Here is a 14,642-nt window from a genome sequence, read left to right on the forward strand (position 1 = left end):
AAAAAAATGAAGAGACTGGGACTGAGGAGGGGTAGAACAAGTTGCCTTAGATCATATGTCTATTCTTATAATACTTCTTAAGACACTGTGGTCCAGTAGTTCATTTTTCCCCCAAATATCCAAGGAATTTTATTTTCTGTTGCTGTTAATGGAGTCCACCTCCCTTCACCAATGCAAATCCACACAGATAACTGGGAACCTAAACAGAACCAGGAGAGAGTTAAAGTCTGTGATCAAATGTGAAAGCAAAGATTAGCTGGTCTGGGAATTTAAATACTCAAAACCCATAATCTAAAGTAACATGCTCAATGTAGTTTCTTCCACACTGTGGTGAAATAACATATACAAGTGTCAGCTTGGCTAAATTTGTTTAATACAGGAGGTCATTAACTAGTTCACAAAAATGCCTTTTCGTGTTGTCGTAAAAATGTTAGATTGTAATGAGATTGCAATTCTTTAGGTTTTTCTATGTGGAAGTACAATCTAAAACTTATTGAATAGCACCCCTGCCTTTTTTTTTTTTTCCTGGGCAAGACGTTTTATTGTCCTTTGTATCTTTGGGCATATCCATTAAAGGGGAACAGCAAGCTTCCTTTACAACCTGGCTGGAGATTGTGACAGTAAGTAGAGTTGGGACAGAGTCAAGTCTAACCAGGGCTCCTCAGGAATCCACCTGGGGAGCCAGGCTTACAGGCAGCCTGTGGAAGTTCAGATGCTCACAGTCATGTTTACCTGCTGTGTACCTCCCTACCCAAAGGTTTAGTGTGTCCTGTGTCCTAGAGGCTACTGTAGTGAGTAATTCTCAGGTGATATGAATTACTTCAAAGTAAAATGCTGGGCTCTGACAGGACTCTTCTGTCCTCAAAACTGTCTTGAAGTTTCCAGAAGCAAGAAGGGGCATTGAGAGATAAAGAGAGAATGCAGGAGGATCTAGAGGGAGGGACTGAATGGTAGGATTTAGAGCTAAGTCCTGGCCATGAGATGGGGCTGCAATCTGCCTAAGAAACTCTTACCGTGACAATATCTGCCATGCCTTTGGGTAAATGACATCTTTTTTTCCCCTGTTAATGTTGAACTCAAGGCAAGGAAAATAACAAATCAAAGTCTGACTGATATGATATTTCCGGTAGTGCTTATCAATGTTGCCCTGTCTTCACATATTTAAAGGGAATTCATACAAGCCATTTCCAAAGCAGGAGTGACTCAACTTAACAGAACCTCTAGAAATCTCTGCCTCATCAAGGAATGTTTTTCTTTCCCTACAGAGGACATTACTATTTTGGCTTCATGTCTCTGTCTTAGCATTTTAATTCTGATCCTGATTCCATTTGGCAGGTCCTGAGTCCAGTTCTATGTTCTGTTTTGTGTCCTGAATATGTTTGACACTTGCTGGTGTTGTTATTGTTAATGAAAAACATGACGGAGATGTGTTTGGACAGAGATTCTCCGCTATCTTCTACCCAGAATCATCCAATTAATGAGCTAAGGAACTGGAGTGCAGGAGATGGTGGGGGTGACAGATACAGTGGTTGAAGGGGAAAATATGTAAATGTGCCTGAGGGGAGGCTAAAGAGCCCTACCTGAGATGTTCCTTATGCAGGCAGTTATAAGAGCAGCCTGGGATTTCGCCAAGTTAGAGCTGGAATTGCTACGGTGTTTTTATTTCAAATTGGAAAATTTTACACGTGCAAGTTCAAAAGTGGTCTATCTGGTTCAGTTTTTTCTTACCAATACAGATGACAGCATTTTAAAATGACAAAAGTGGAAGGGGGTGTTTCATCATCAAGAGCAAGATGATGAGTCCTCTCAAGTCCTCTTTAGGTTAGTTAGCTTCTGTGGCAATTGCACGTGATTTTTGTCATGTTGGTTCAAAACACCAACAGATGTGACGAGGTCAGAGATGCTGTATGTGGGTATCTCATTGTCGTGGTTGGAGGTTGCATGGCAGTCTTTCAAGAGCTCTTTGATAACTAAAGTGGCTCTATTCTTGTTTCTTCTTCGTTTGCAATTTCCATTATCCTGAAGCCCTTGTGGAACTGTCCATGGTCCTGATGAAGGGTTATTTATGCAGAAAGTGCTCAGTGGAGTCCCTTCCTCCTACCCTGCCTCCTCCCCCCACCATCACACACATAGTGAAGGAGTATGTTAAAGGGACATGGAGGCCACCTAAAAAAGCTCCCAGTGGTCAAATTGGGAAAATTTGAACAACAACAGAAAGTAGTATTAGAATATATAACCCAAGTATAAAATATCCATGAGTTCATACTGATATCAACAAATGATTGAATAAATAAACAAATAGGGGAGAACAGGCAAAGCTCTCCTGCAGAAGACTTATGAATAATTTATGTACATGCTTTGCCCTCAAGGACGTGGATCATAACTCCCTGCTCCTTAGGTACTGACTCTACAGTCTTCCAAAGAATACAGTGTAGAAAGGGAGAAAAAGAATAAGTCTGCAGTAGAGAAACCTGATAAATACCAGCTTAGCTACATGACCAAGGTTCATATCAACAATAACATGTCATGCTGATAGTATGTTCCCTTGATATGATGTAATGAGAATGACACTATACCACTGGGGTCCTGCTTTCAAAAACCCAGTCAAATCATGAGGGAGACATCAGAGAAATCCCAAATGTGGGAAATTATACAAAATACTGACCAGTACTATTCAAAACTATTAAAGTCATCTAAAATAAGAACTACTAGATGATCCAGCCATTCCATTCCTGGATTAATATCCCAAGAAAATGAAACCACTAATTCAAAAAGAGACATGCACCCCAATGTTCACAGTAGCATTTTTTTTTTGCAACAGCCAAGGTATTGGAAGCATATCCATCAGCAAACGAATGGATAAAGAAGATATGGCATTTAAATATAATGGATTACTTCACAGCCATAGAAAAGAATGAAATTTTTCCATTGCAACAATGTGGATAGGCCTGGAGGTATTCTGCTTGGTGAAATAAGTCAGACAGGGAAAGATAAATACTGTTATGTATCGCTTATATATGGAATTGGAAATAAAACAAACAAATGAATACATCATAACAGAAACAGACTCACAGATATAGAGAACTAATTACTGATTACCAGTGGGAAGAGAGAAAAGGAGAGGAGCAAGATAGAGGTAGGGCATTAAGAGGTACAAATTACTATTTTTTAAATAAATAAGCTACAATAATATACAGGGAATATAGCCAATATTTTACAACAAGTTTAAAAAAGTATATCCATAAAATATTGAATCACTATGTTGTACACCTGAAACTAATAGAATACTGTTAACCAACTATACTTCAATTAAAAAAAAAAGTAAAATAAAAAAAGAAAGTTTCAGTAACTTAGGTGGGCTGCTGTAAATTAAAATATTTTACACAGAGGTGAATTGCTTCATTTTTATTGTCTTATTTCCAAGACACATGGTTTTAAAGGACTCTACAGACAACAACTATTAGAATTAAAAACTATCCATATATCTTCCACATACCTGAAGATAAGAGCAAGTAAATAATAATCCACATAGCAAAAGTGGAAAAGAAAATGACCAGCAAGTTTTAAAGAGAGTAACAGAGCGACAACATAACTGTGGAAGTTTAACTATCAGTTATACCAGCTATCACTTGCAACAATGAATGAAAATGATTTTGGTTTTGACGTAAAAATTTTGAAGTTAGTTATTCCAAATGATATCTGAAATACATATACAATAAAAGCAGGAGAAAAACTTCATTTGTGCAGAACGCTCACATTTTATTGTAGTACTCTTTCTCTTTGTTAAAAGATCTCCCACGAAATGTAACCTGGCTAACTGGAGAATAAGATTGCAAGCAATTATTTTCTTTATATGTTCCTATGGTGACTATTTTTATAAATATGAAAGACAACAAGAACTGTGGTGATACTAAATGCACTTCCTTTTTGCAAAGGACAGCACGGTAGCAAATATGGAAATGCATTTTCACATCTGAGATATAAACAATTTCACCACATAGAAATAGAATTTTTTCTTTTGCATATAAAAAAGAAAGAACTTTCAAATTTGGAATTTAAAGCATTATCAAAATTTGTTTTTCTAGTGTTAAATGTCAGGAAGAGCAATTTAGAAAACCCTGCCTCTATAGTTGTGAAAGAATTCAGGAACCTAGCTGTGCTAAATAAGTTACCCTATGTTTGCTATACGTGCTTCTGATTCTCATACCTCCTTCATCTCTTCTTCCCTGTTGGAAGTCAAATACCTTTTTCTAAAAGTACTTTGCCACCACAGCTTCTTATCACAGGAAGAGATCTGTTTTAAAATGTAGAGTAGCTTCATAGCAGCAAAGAAATGTAGAGGTCTTCCTGAAATTAAGCAGTAACTCTATTTCATTAAAGGATAGTAGTAGGCAGTTAATTTCTCTTTAGGAATGCACTAAGCCCATTAAGAGAGCTTCTCTCATTGTGGGAATTGATTAGAATGCTTTTGAGCATTCTGGATACATTGATAGTCATAAGGCAGCAGGATAAAGGTTAAATGTGAAGCTGATATACATTTATGCCTATAGCTAAAGGAAAGATATTCCATGGTCATATTTAAATATTGTGATTTTATAGATAGTTTTATTAATATCTTAAAGCTATATTCCCCCCACATCAACACAGTAAGTGTGATAGGAATTATCCTGTATTAAAGGCAGAAAATTAACTCTACTTTCCTTCTCCCGATGTTTAAAATTATTTACTAACATTCCCTCTTTTGATGTTTCAACTTTTTAAATGTGGTAATAGAAACAGGGGGAAAAAAAAAAGACTTGAACAGAAATGGTACAAAGATCACCAGAGGTTTAAAGTTCAAGATAGCTTGCTTAGAACACTCTTTATCTTCCCAAAAAACTACTAAAATGGCAAAAGGAATATAAGCAATAAAAATAAAATCCTACCATTTCAGAAAGCTAATATAATGGTACCACTGCCAAACAGATCATAATATTACAAATTGCAGGAAGGTATAACAAAGATAAAGAAAAAAATGATAATGTAAACCCACAGGGCTGGGGAGAAAAGCCCATAACCTGTGTCAAAAGAGAACAACAACAAAAAGAAAAGTTCAGGCATAATCCTAGAGTAAGTACAAGCCCAGAAACATCAGCCCCAAGCACTGTTAGCCCACACCTTTAGGAGGACAAGTCACATAAGGGTGCACCGACACCCACTTTTCTCTAATGAATCATCAGGTGAATCTCCCATCACACCTTACATTCCTATCTGCCTCATCACATCCAAAAATCTCCTTCACCCAGGTCGTCCGCTAACTCTAACCCCACACTGCAGCGTCAGTGTCCACGCCCTAAAGGGCTGACTCAACAACAACCTATAGTCCCCCCAACTTCTCACTGTGTCTCTTGCTGTTCCTGATCTAAAATAAGCAAACTCTCCCATTACCCATGGACACAAAAATGAAAAATATGAAAGAACAGATGACAGAAGATAAATACAGAAATTCCAATAATTATTATCTTTCCATAAGTCAACCACAGGAAAAACAAGGGAAAGAAGTAACATAAGAAAACATCTCTAAACTAAACTAAAAGTCACATATTCAGATTTAAAGGGACTATTAACAGATATTCATGAACAATGGAAGGTATGAAAGTTAGAAACACCCCAGCAAAATGTCAGCATTCCAAATATAAAAAGAAGATACTAAACTCACCTAGAGAAAAACTGTTTACCCATAAAGGAACAAAAATCAGATTGATGTTAAGTCACATAAAAATTAATAAACAGAAATATTAAATAAATACAGTCAGGAGACAAGAAATGGAATCTCTTACTTCCTATGATAATAGTAGATCCTGATGGGAAGAAGAGAGTCTCCTCCTTTTTTGTGGCAAGGACTCAGCCAGTGAAAATACATGAACCCTGTGTTTACTATAGCCCTCCCAACTTCTTCTTCCCCTCAATAAAAGTGTTCTCCTTCCCTTTCTGGGGAGGAACTTGCATGTGGTCCACCATGATTGAAGACCCTGAATTGCAATTCTCCCTTGATACTGAATAAACTCATCATTTCTAGAGAAATATCTAGCGGTCTATTTGTTTCAGGTCAATAGTCATCTTATTTGAAGAAAAAAAAATTCTGGAAGACAATGAGCCAATGTCTTCCAAGTACTGAGATAAAATAGTAGGAGGCAGCCCATAAGATGGCCCCCAATGATCCCCACCTGCTGGTAGGCGTGCCCCTCTGCAATTCCCCTCTCGTTGACTGTGAACTGGACTTAGTGAGTAACTTCAAACACATAGAATACAGAAGTGACAGGATGTCATTTCTAAGATTATGTTAAAGACTTTACCCTTTGTTTTAGGGACAGACTCTTTCCTTCTCACGTTCCCTAGATCGTAGAGAAGCCAGCTTTCATGCTAAGAGGCGCCCTATGGAAAAGCTCACTTAGCAAGGGGAAAAAGGAGGCCTCCAGCCAAGAGCCAGTATTGAACTGAGTCCTGCCAACAATCACATCATCGAGCTTGGAGTTGGATTGTTTCCTTAGTGATGTCTTTAGATGTAACCATAGCCCAAGCTGCCAGTTTCATTACAACCTCTTGAGTGACTCTGAGCCAGAGGCAACCAGTAAAATTGTACCCAGATTCCTAACTCACAGAAACTGTGAAAAGCAAACATTTGTGTTTTAAGCCATTAAGTTTAGTGGTGGTTTGTTATGGAACAATAAATAACTAAAAAGCATTCAAGTGAATTTGCAAAATGAAAACATTTTAGAAACAAGAATTCAAAACCACAAATCTTTCTGAAAGAATTACTGAGGATGTGTTCCAGTCAAATAAAAAATTAATCTAAGGAAGACATAAGAAACTAATATATATAATAATGAATGTAATAATGAATTTTTAAACAATAAAAGATATATAATTCTAAACAACTGTCTAAAATACAGTTATGAAACCTAATTGTTAAGAAATGATTAATAAGAAATTGGAATCATAATACAACAATAAGAACAATCTGGAGTTTAAATTCCAACATTTACAAGGAGACAGAATGTACAGGGTGGGGGCCAAGAAAGTGTAAGAGTGCCAAGAATTTTGTCCTCAGCAGGAGAAATCATATAATTTCATTAATTATCTATATTCATAAAATAATCTTTTATAATGCTTGTTTAAAATGAAACAATAACCACTAGACAAAACGCAAATATGATGTATAACCATTAGATGGGGAAAAGGATGGGGAAAAGAATGGAGAAAACCTACCATTACAGCTAAAAAAGAGAAAAGACGGGAAATACTAGGAAAGAAAGCACTAAAAGCAGAAATACGTAACAGGAAAAAGATCAACTATATCAGGTATTGCAAGTGATTATATTAAATGAGTAGTATTCAAAGGCAGTAATTCTTGGATTGGATTTTTTACATTATCTATATGGTTTTCACAAAAAATACCCCAAAGTGATATGAAACAAAAACGTCTTTGTGGGTGAGAATGGGTGATGGGCAAAGATGTATCTGTCAAAGGGTAACAAAAATAATTGAGTGGCAATATAAAAAAACAGATATAGTTTGAAGTAAAAAGTCTTTATACAGACAAAAAGGGTTATTTCACACAGATAAAGAAGATGTGTCACTAAACAGTATGCATCTAATAGCATAGCATTGACATACACAAAGCAAAATCTGTTGCAAACTCAAAGAGAAATGAAAAATCCACAAGCATAGTGGAAGACTTACATGAACCTCAATCAATACTACTAAAATTTTGGATTTTCTTGTCTAAAAAAAGAGATTACACATTTTTTTCTAAAATGGTCTTAACATTTACTGAAATTAGCTATGCATTAGTCCAGAAAGAATAACAGTATTTTCTCACTGCAAAATAAGAATATATTAAATTAACAAAAAAATTGAACACAAAAATCTACCCAACGGGAAACTGAAAGGTGAAATCAGTATAGAAATTATACACTATAGAAAAATTAAAGATAATATGTTATCCATAGGTTAAAATCTTGGTTGCACCTTAGTGCAAAAGAAATTATACGGACAATGTAATCGTTAGAAATTAAGAAAGATCAAAAGTAAATAAAATATTCAATTAAAAAACCTGGAATATGGACAACTAAATACATGTTAATAAGTAGAAGGAAGTGACAAAAATAAAAGCAGAAATTGATCATATTCAGTGTTGACCAGAGTAGGAAGAAATAGGATTATACACTTTCAAGGCTTCAGACTGTTAGACTTTTGGGAGGCCAACTTAGGAAAATCAATTAAAATTTCCAACTTATATACTTACGATTTTTGGAAATCATCCTATATTCTTAGGCATCCCTGGCCCCACATACATAATGGAAGTCTTCTCATTCCAACATTATTTTTAACAAGAACGTTTAGAAAAGATATTAATACCCATCAATAGCAGCCTGATTAAATAAACTGTTATATTCATGTATAAAATATTCTGTAACAATCAAAAGAATGATTGCTCTCTGATCTAACAGAAATATCATGAATTTATTATTAAATGAAAAAAAAAGATTCAGCAAAACAGTATTTGCAATATGCTGCCATTTTAAATGTTTTAAATTACATCTCTGATAAGCATTTAAAAGTATCTTCATATAAAAATCTAGACGAATATCTACCAAACTGTAAATAGGTGTTACTCGTGAGATACAGAATTAGGAGACGTACAGGCATACCTCGGAGATACTGAGGACTGGTTCCAGGACTTTGCAATGAAGTGAATATTGCAGTAAAGCAAGCTACATAATTCTGGGGTTTCCAGTGCATACAGAAGCTATGTTGACACTATCCTGTAGTCTATTAACTGCACAGTAGCATTATGTCTATAAAAACAATGTACATACCATAATTTTAAAAAATGATGCTGTTAGAAAAATGACACTGATAGACTTGCTTGATGCAGGCTGGCCACAAACCTTCAATTTGTTAAAAACGCAATGTCTGTGAAGCACAATAAAGCAAAACACAATAGGAGAGGTAGGCCTATATTGAAGTAAATGAATCTTTCAACCACAAACTATACTTAGTTTTTATAATTAAAAAAAAATCATCAGTGTTAGCTTTTTCTTGATATTCAAAAGGTCTGGGCTCCTGTCCCATCTCTACTGATTTCTTAGCATGTAATGTTTAGTGTCTCAAACTCTGAATCTCAAGTTTCTCATCTGTTAAATAGGGATAATGCGAGCTGTCCTATCTACCAAGCAGAGTCATTGGGAAGGATAAATGGAATAACGAATGGTAACATGCTTTCAAAAGCCACAAAACACTGTACAAACTCCAGGAATACAGGACAGTATAGTAAAAACAGACATGAAATGCCTTCCAAAGAAATGGAAAATACTACAGCATGCCTTCTACAATTTTCTCCTTGGAGATGGAGACACTGATGCTTCTGACAACTGGAAGCATCATAAAGAAATGTCTCAGACAAGAGGTTGAAGAAGCTGTCAACCCTGAGAAGCAGGCTGGAGGAGGAGAATGCCAGGACGCAGTCTTAGGGAGGCCACTGGCAAGGAGACTGGAGGATTTAACTCCTGCAGAAATCAACCAATCAACCCTTTTTTTAAAAGCCAGTCCCTCTCGAGTAAGAGTACTGTTTTAAGTCATAAAACTACCTTTGCAAGTGTTTGTCTTCACTCTTAAAATGCTTTGGTCTTAAGAGGTTAAAAGAGGACACCAAATAGCAATTCATTGGCCTATTTGCTGTTTGTTGGTGAGATTAAATTCATTTTTGCAGAGTAATCAGATTCCAGAAAACAACAAAGAAATGAGTTGTATAAAGATTACTCAATTTATGTGCAAATTTTCCTTAAAACTTCTACCTTAGAGAAATACTCCACGAGTGTCTCGCTAGCTCACAGCAATACGTACATACAGAAGATAAATATCCTGAGCAAGAGTAAGTAATTTTAAAGCTATATATCTTGATTAATACTTCTGTTTTAAAATGACCTTGTTATACTTGGCTTTAGGGCATTAAACTTTCAGGAACAAAGAGAGACAATAACATTTAATAGAATGCAAGCCTACAAGGCAAAAACTATGATCATTTTCCATTCACTGTATCACCTCCAGGCCAGTGGTGCTAAAGCAATGTTAAATTATTATAAGACTTGGTTTTAAAAGAAAGGCCTGTGAAAGGGAGAATAGATCATCCTGTAACCTTCACAGGAGCATTTACAAGTCTTCTGGTGGTTAGTGCAAGCATTTGAATAAAATGAAAACGCAAAAGCTTCCCTGGTGGTAAGACTGACCCCAGTTCTTGAGCCAAAGTTTTAGATCTCCAGCTGCGGGGGCTATGCCCATGTCTTTATTGTGCCCCTGCTGGATCTCCCAGGGCTCGTGTAATATCTGGCACATGACTGGCTCTCAATAAACACTTGTTAAATTAATGTATAAAGAATTCCAAAGGGCATGGATTTTTCCCTCTTCTCACTATTGATATCAGGGTGTGAATTCATTTTCATAGCTTACTAAAACTCTGATCTTTTTTTTTAACTGATTATTTATTCCAAATGTGAAGGTGACAGCCAGGAAATGAATTAAATGACGGAAAAGATGCATGAAAATTGATAACTGGTTGTTTTCATCTCTGATAATGCCTTGGGGTGTGAGTGGTGAGCCATCACTACCTAATATCTTATTTAGATGATAACTTTTACAAGCAAAAGTTTTCAGGTATTAGACACTGGCTAAGCAGGTCAGAGAAGAATGGGGCATCCAAAGGAAGGAGAATGGAAGTTACAAGGGAAGTGAGGAAGGACCAAACATAGGCTCTGTCACAGAGTTCTACAAATCTAAAATGAATTCATCAGTATTCGCTTGTAGTTGAGCAAACTCTTCACATAACTCCAACGCCATCCCTTCTCTACTTATCTTCATGTCTCCATTATGTTCCCATTCATCCTGACTCATTGAGACACCAGCGTATCTTTGACTTTCCCTTTCCTTGTACTTATTCAGTCATCTTTTGAGCATCTGCTATCAGCCAGGCTTCATGCTGTGTTCTAGAGAGTGTGCAAACACTCCCTCTATGCTCAAAAAACTCACAGGCTAGCCCCCAACATATTCTTCACCTGAAGCCCTAACAATTGCAATGGTCTCGTGGCTGTATTTTCTCATTCTGATATATCTGCATCTAACCCATTATTCACCAATAGCTGAGTTATCTTTCCCTTCACAGGACTATGTGCATGTATATACACTTTATATTGCATGACCTAGATATTTATACCAGGCAGGCAGTAATAGATACCCATCCATTATGCATTACTAATGGAACCTTGACTTTGTTTTCAGCAGCTGGCCTCACACGATTCCTAGCTTTCACTGTGGCTGAAGTAGCCATGTAACACTTTCTGACCAAGGATGTATGAGCAGAAGTCACTGGGTAGGACTTCCACGAGAGCTCTTTAAAAAGGAGAAGACTCTGCTGAAGTATGTGTTTTACCCTTTATCCCTCCTCCATCTTACCATCTAGAATGTGGACCTGATCTTGTACGTATTTCTTGACATAACCATGAGACAAGAAGGCTATGAACTAAACACACGTGCCAGGGATAGCTAAGCGCAAACACAGAACAAGCTTCAGTCCCTGATGGCACTGTGAGGAGGCTACACCGGTCCCAGGCGGCCAATCTCCAGATTCCTCATGCACGTGTGTTTACTCTAAACCACTGTTTAGTCAGATTTCTGTTACTCCCAGCCAAACACAGTCCTAACTGACACACGCATCTTCCTTCCCAACCACCACTTCTGTTTCCCTCCTGCAGTAGCCCCTTCCACTGCCAAGCTCATCTACTTACTGTCACCACAATGAACCATGAACTTCATGCCTTTGATTCTTTTTTCCCTCCTACTGCGTATGAGCTCTCTCCCCTTCCTTTCTAGACATCCAATTCCTACCCTCTTGTGTAAGAGTAAGGTTACAAGCAGAAAAAACATGGGCTTTTCCACCAGGCTGGCCTAGGTTTAAGTCTTATCTCCCCTGCTAACCAACATGATGATCCTGGATCTTAACCTCCATTCCCCTCAGTCTCTTCCTCTGTAAGATGGAGATGACAATGTCTTGCCTCATAGGGTGGCTTTGAGCAAGGGTCCACAAGCTACAGGCTATGTGCCAAATCCGGTCCATGGCCTGTTTGGTAAATAAATTTTTACCTGAATACAGAAATGTCCATTTATTTATGTGTTATCTATAACTACCTTCATGCTACAATGGTAGACTTGAATAGTTATAATAGAGACTCTGGCCTGGAGACCCAACAACATTCACACTCTGACCTTCAGTGTTGAGTTCAAAGGACAAAATAAATATTGAGAGCCTAGCACAGCACTGGATGGAGAGGCATACTCAGTAAATGGCAATGGTGAGGCCATGGATGTGGGGGGCATGTGGCGGGAGAAGAGCTGTCCGGAAGACTGATGGACTATCTCCTGCTAGGTCTTCCAGGAAGTCACTACAAATCGGGAGTCAGGTTCGGAGCTTTCCAGGTCCAGAGACAATTTGGCCAGTGCCTGAAAATAGGATCTTACAGCAGATTAAAAAAAAAAAAAACAGCAAAGCTGACAAGAGACTAATGGGTAAAACAGGGTAAAGTTACTACAAGAAACACTTGGCATTCTGGGAAAGACTTTTTTTTTTAACCAATTGGAAGTAACTCCACTTAAGAGATAGTAACATGTCATTGTTTTTGTTAAGTAATGAATTTGCATCCCCTGAGTGTACAGAAATGAGATCAGCTAGTGAAGAAGCCTACGAAGCACCTGTGCACATCTCAGCGAGGCGTTCATCCCCCTACTTACCACCACCTAGTTGGTAAATCCTGGCTTGTAATGTGGTAGAGACTTTATTTCTAAGTGAAAAAAATGTTCCTGCTCCCCTAAAATAAACATGAAAACAAACAGAAACCCCAACTGATCATGCCGAGAAAGAAGTCAAAAGAAAGTGAATGAGAAATCAAGTAAAGGGGGAGTTTCTTAGTCAAAATAAGAAAGTTTTCAGTGACCTGAAGAGTGGAACCTTCTCATATGTGGACTCATCCTACTTTTTCTAGTGGGGAAAACTATAAAGTATACAAAGGGAAAATTACTATATTTTATAAGAAATAGCAATGTGCTATAAGGTTATTTACAAATTTGAGAACTCAGGAAGGGAAGGAAGAGAGAGAAGGGAGGGAGTCAAGGAGGAGGATAAAGAGAGAGTGGTGAGAGCGAGGGGGAGAGAGAAAGAAAGAAGGGGAGAGGAAGGAAGAAAGGAAAGAAGGGTGGAATGGAGGGGAGAGAAAGCAAGAAGGGGGAGGGAGGGAGAGAAGAACTCCTAAAAAATACCTGGAGGGCAGGTTCTGGTGAAGTGTCTCCCAAAATCGTTTCATTAAATCGTAATCTTAAAATACGGCCCACCAAACACAAACGGACAAACAGAAAGACCTCATGGTCAAATACATTTGGGAAATACTTAATATTCATCCTCCCTTGGAGAATCACCATAAATATCAGCATTTCTAATGCTCTGAAAGGCCTGTAGGAAAAGGAAAACTCACACACTTGATTTGACCTATCCGTTTTTCCGAACTTACTTCACGTCAACTGAAAAAAGCTCACACAGCATAAAAGCTGTGTTTGTTCAGTGTCTTACCAAGAACCAGGGCCTGGAAACAGCCTCTCAGAGGGCTGAGAAACCGTTCCAAAGAGGCGCGGTGGGGGAGGTCTGCACACAGGCATGGGTCTGGTGAAGGGGGAGGCATGCCGCCAAGCACACACCTCAGCAGAAGTTTGCTGCTCGCCGCAATACGGTCGCTGCTAGCAGGTGTCTCCGTTTATGATTTTAGTGCTTTTCTAGGTATGAGAAGATGCAAGAAATTGGCTTTACAAAATTTTCTCCTGAAAATATCTGACTATCTGAAGGCAAGTTCCAGCAGTTTTTCCCAGAACACAGAGTCCCTCATTCCTGATCTCCACCTGGCATTCCTCACGGGGCGTGCTGGGGGTCAGCCGCTGCAGCGTCTAGTGACCGGGTCCTTGGCGAGCCTGCAGGCAAGCCACAGTCTTTGGCTGGCTTTCACCACAATGGGCTTTTAAACCAACCAACATCCAAAGCAAGGTTCATCTGAGTGCTTTTAATTAAAATATACCAACAACAGAATCTGAAACAAAATGTATCCAGAATTCCATGTGCTTTTAAAAACTGTGTTCTTGTCCACAAGTGATCAGGCTTGAGTCCCATGAACAGCCAGTGGAGGCTTGAGTTTTGCCATCATCAGCCAATACACTTCACACATCACAACCCAGTCTCAACTAAATAAAGTTTTTAAAACTATGCTTGTCATTTTTGTCTTTCCATTTCTTCTCATTTTTCATAAAGTGGTAAGAACAGATGAAACAAAAGTCAAACCTTGCTCAAACATTTCTAGGCTGAAACAGCACCATTTCATAAATTGAAATGTTAGCAGTACACATTGGCCTATTTGTTTGTAACTGATGAAAATGTGTCTCTCAAGAGTCAAACATGCCAACATGGAGAACCTCTTATGTAAGGTAAAGGAGGAACTCAATAAAGATGTGGTCAGTGCTTCCTGGATATCAGAAGAGTCCCCAGTGAAAAGATACACCCTGATCTAGTATTG

The sequence above is a fragment of the Vicugna pacos genome, chromosome 6, assembly GCF_048564905.1.
Source record: "Vicugna pacos chromosome 6, VicPac4, whole genome shotgun sequence".
NCBI classification, from domain to species: domain Eukaryota; kingdom Metazoa; phylum Chordata; class Mammalia; order Artiodactyla; family Camelidae; genus Vicugna; species Vicugna pacos.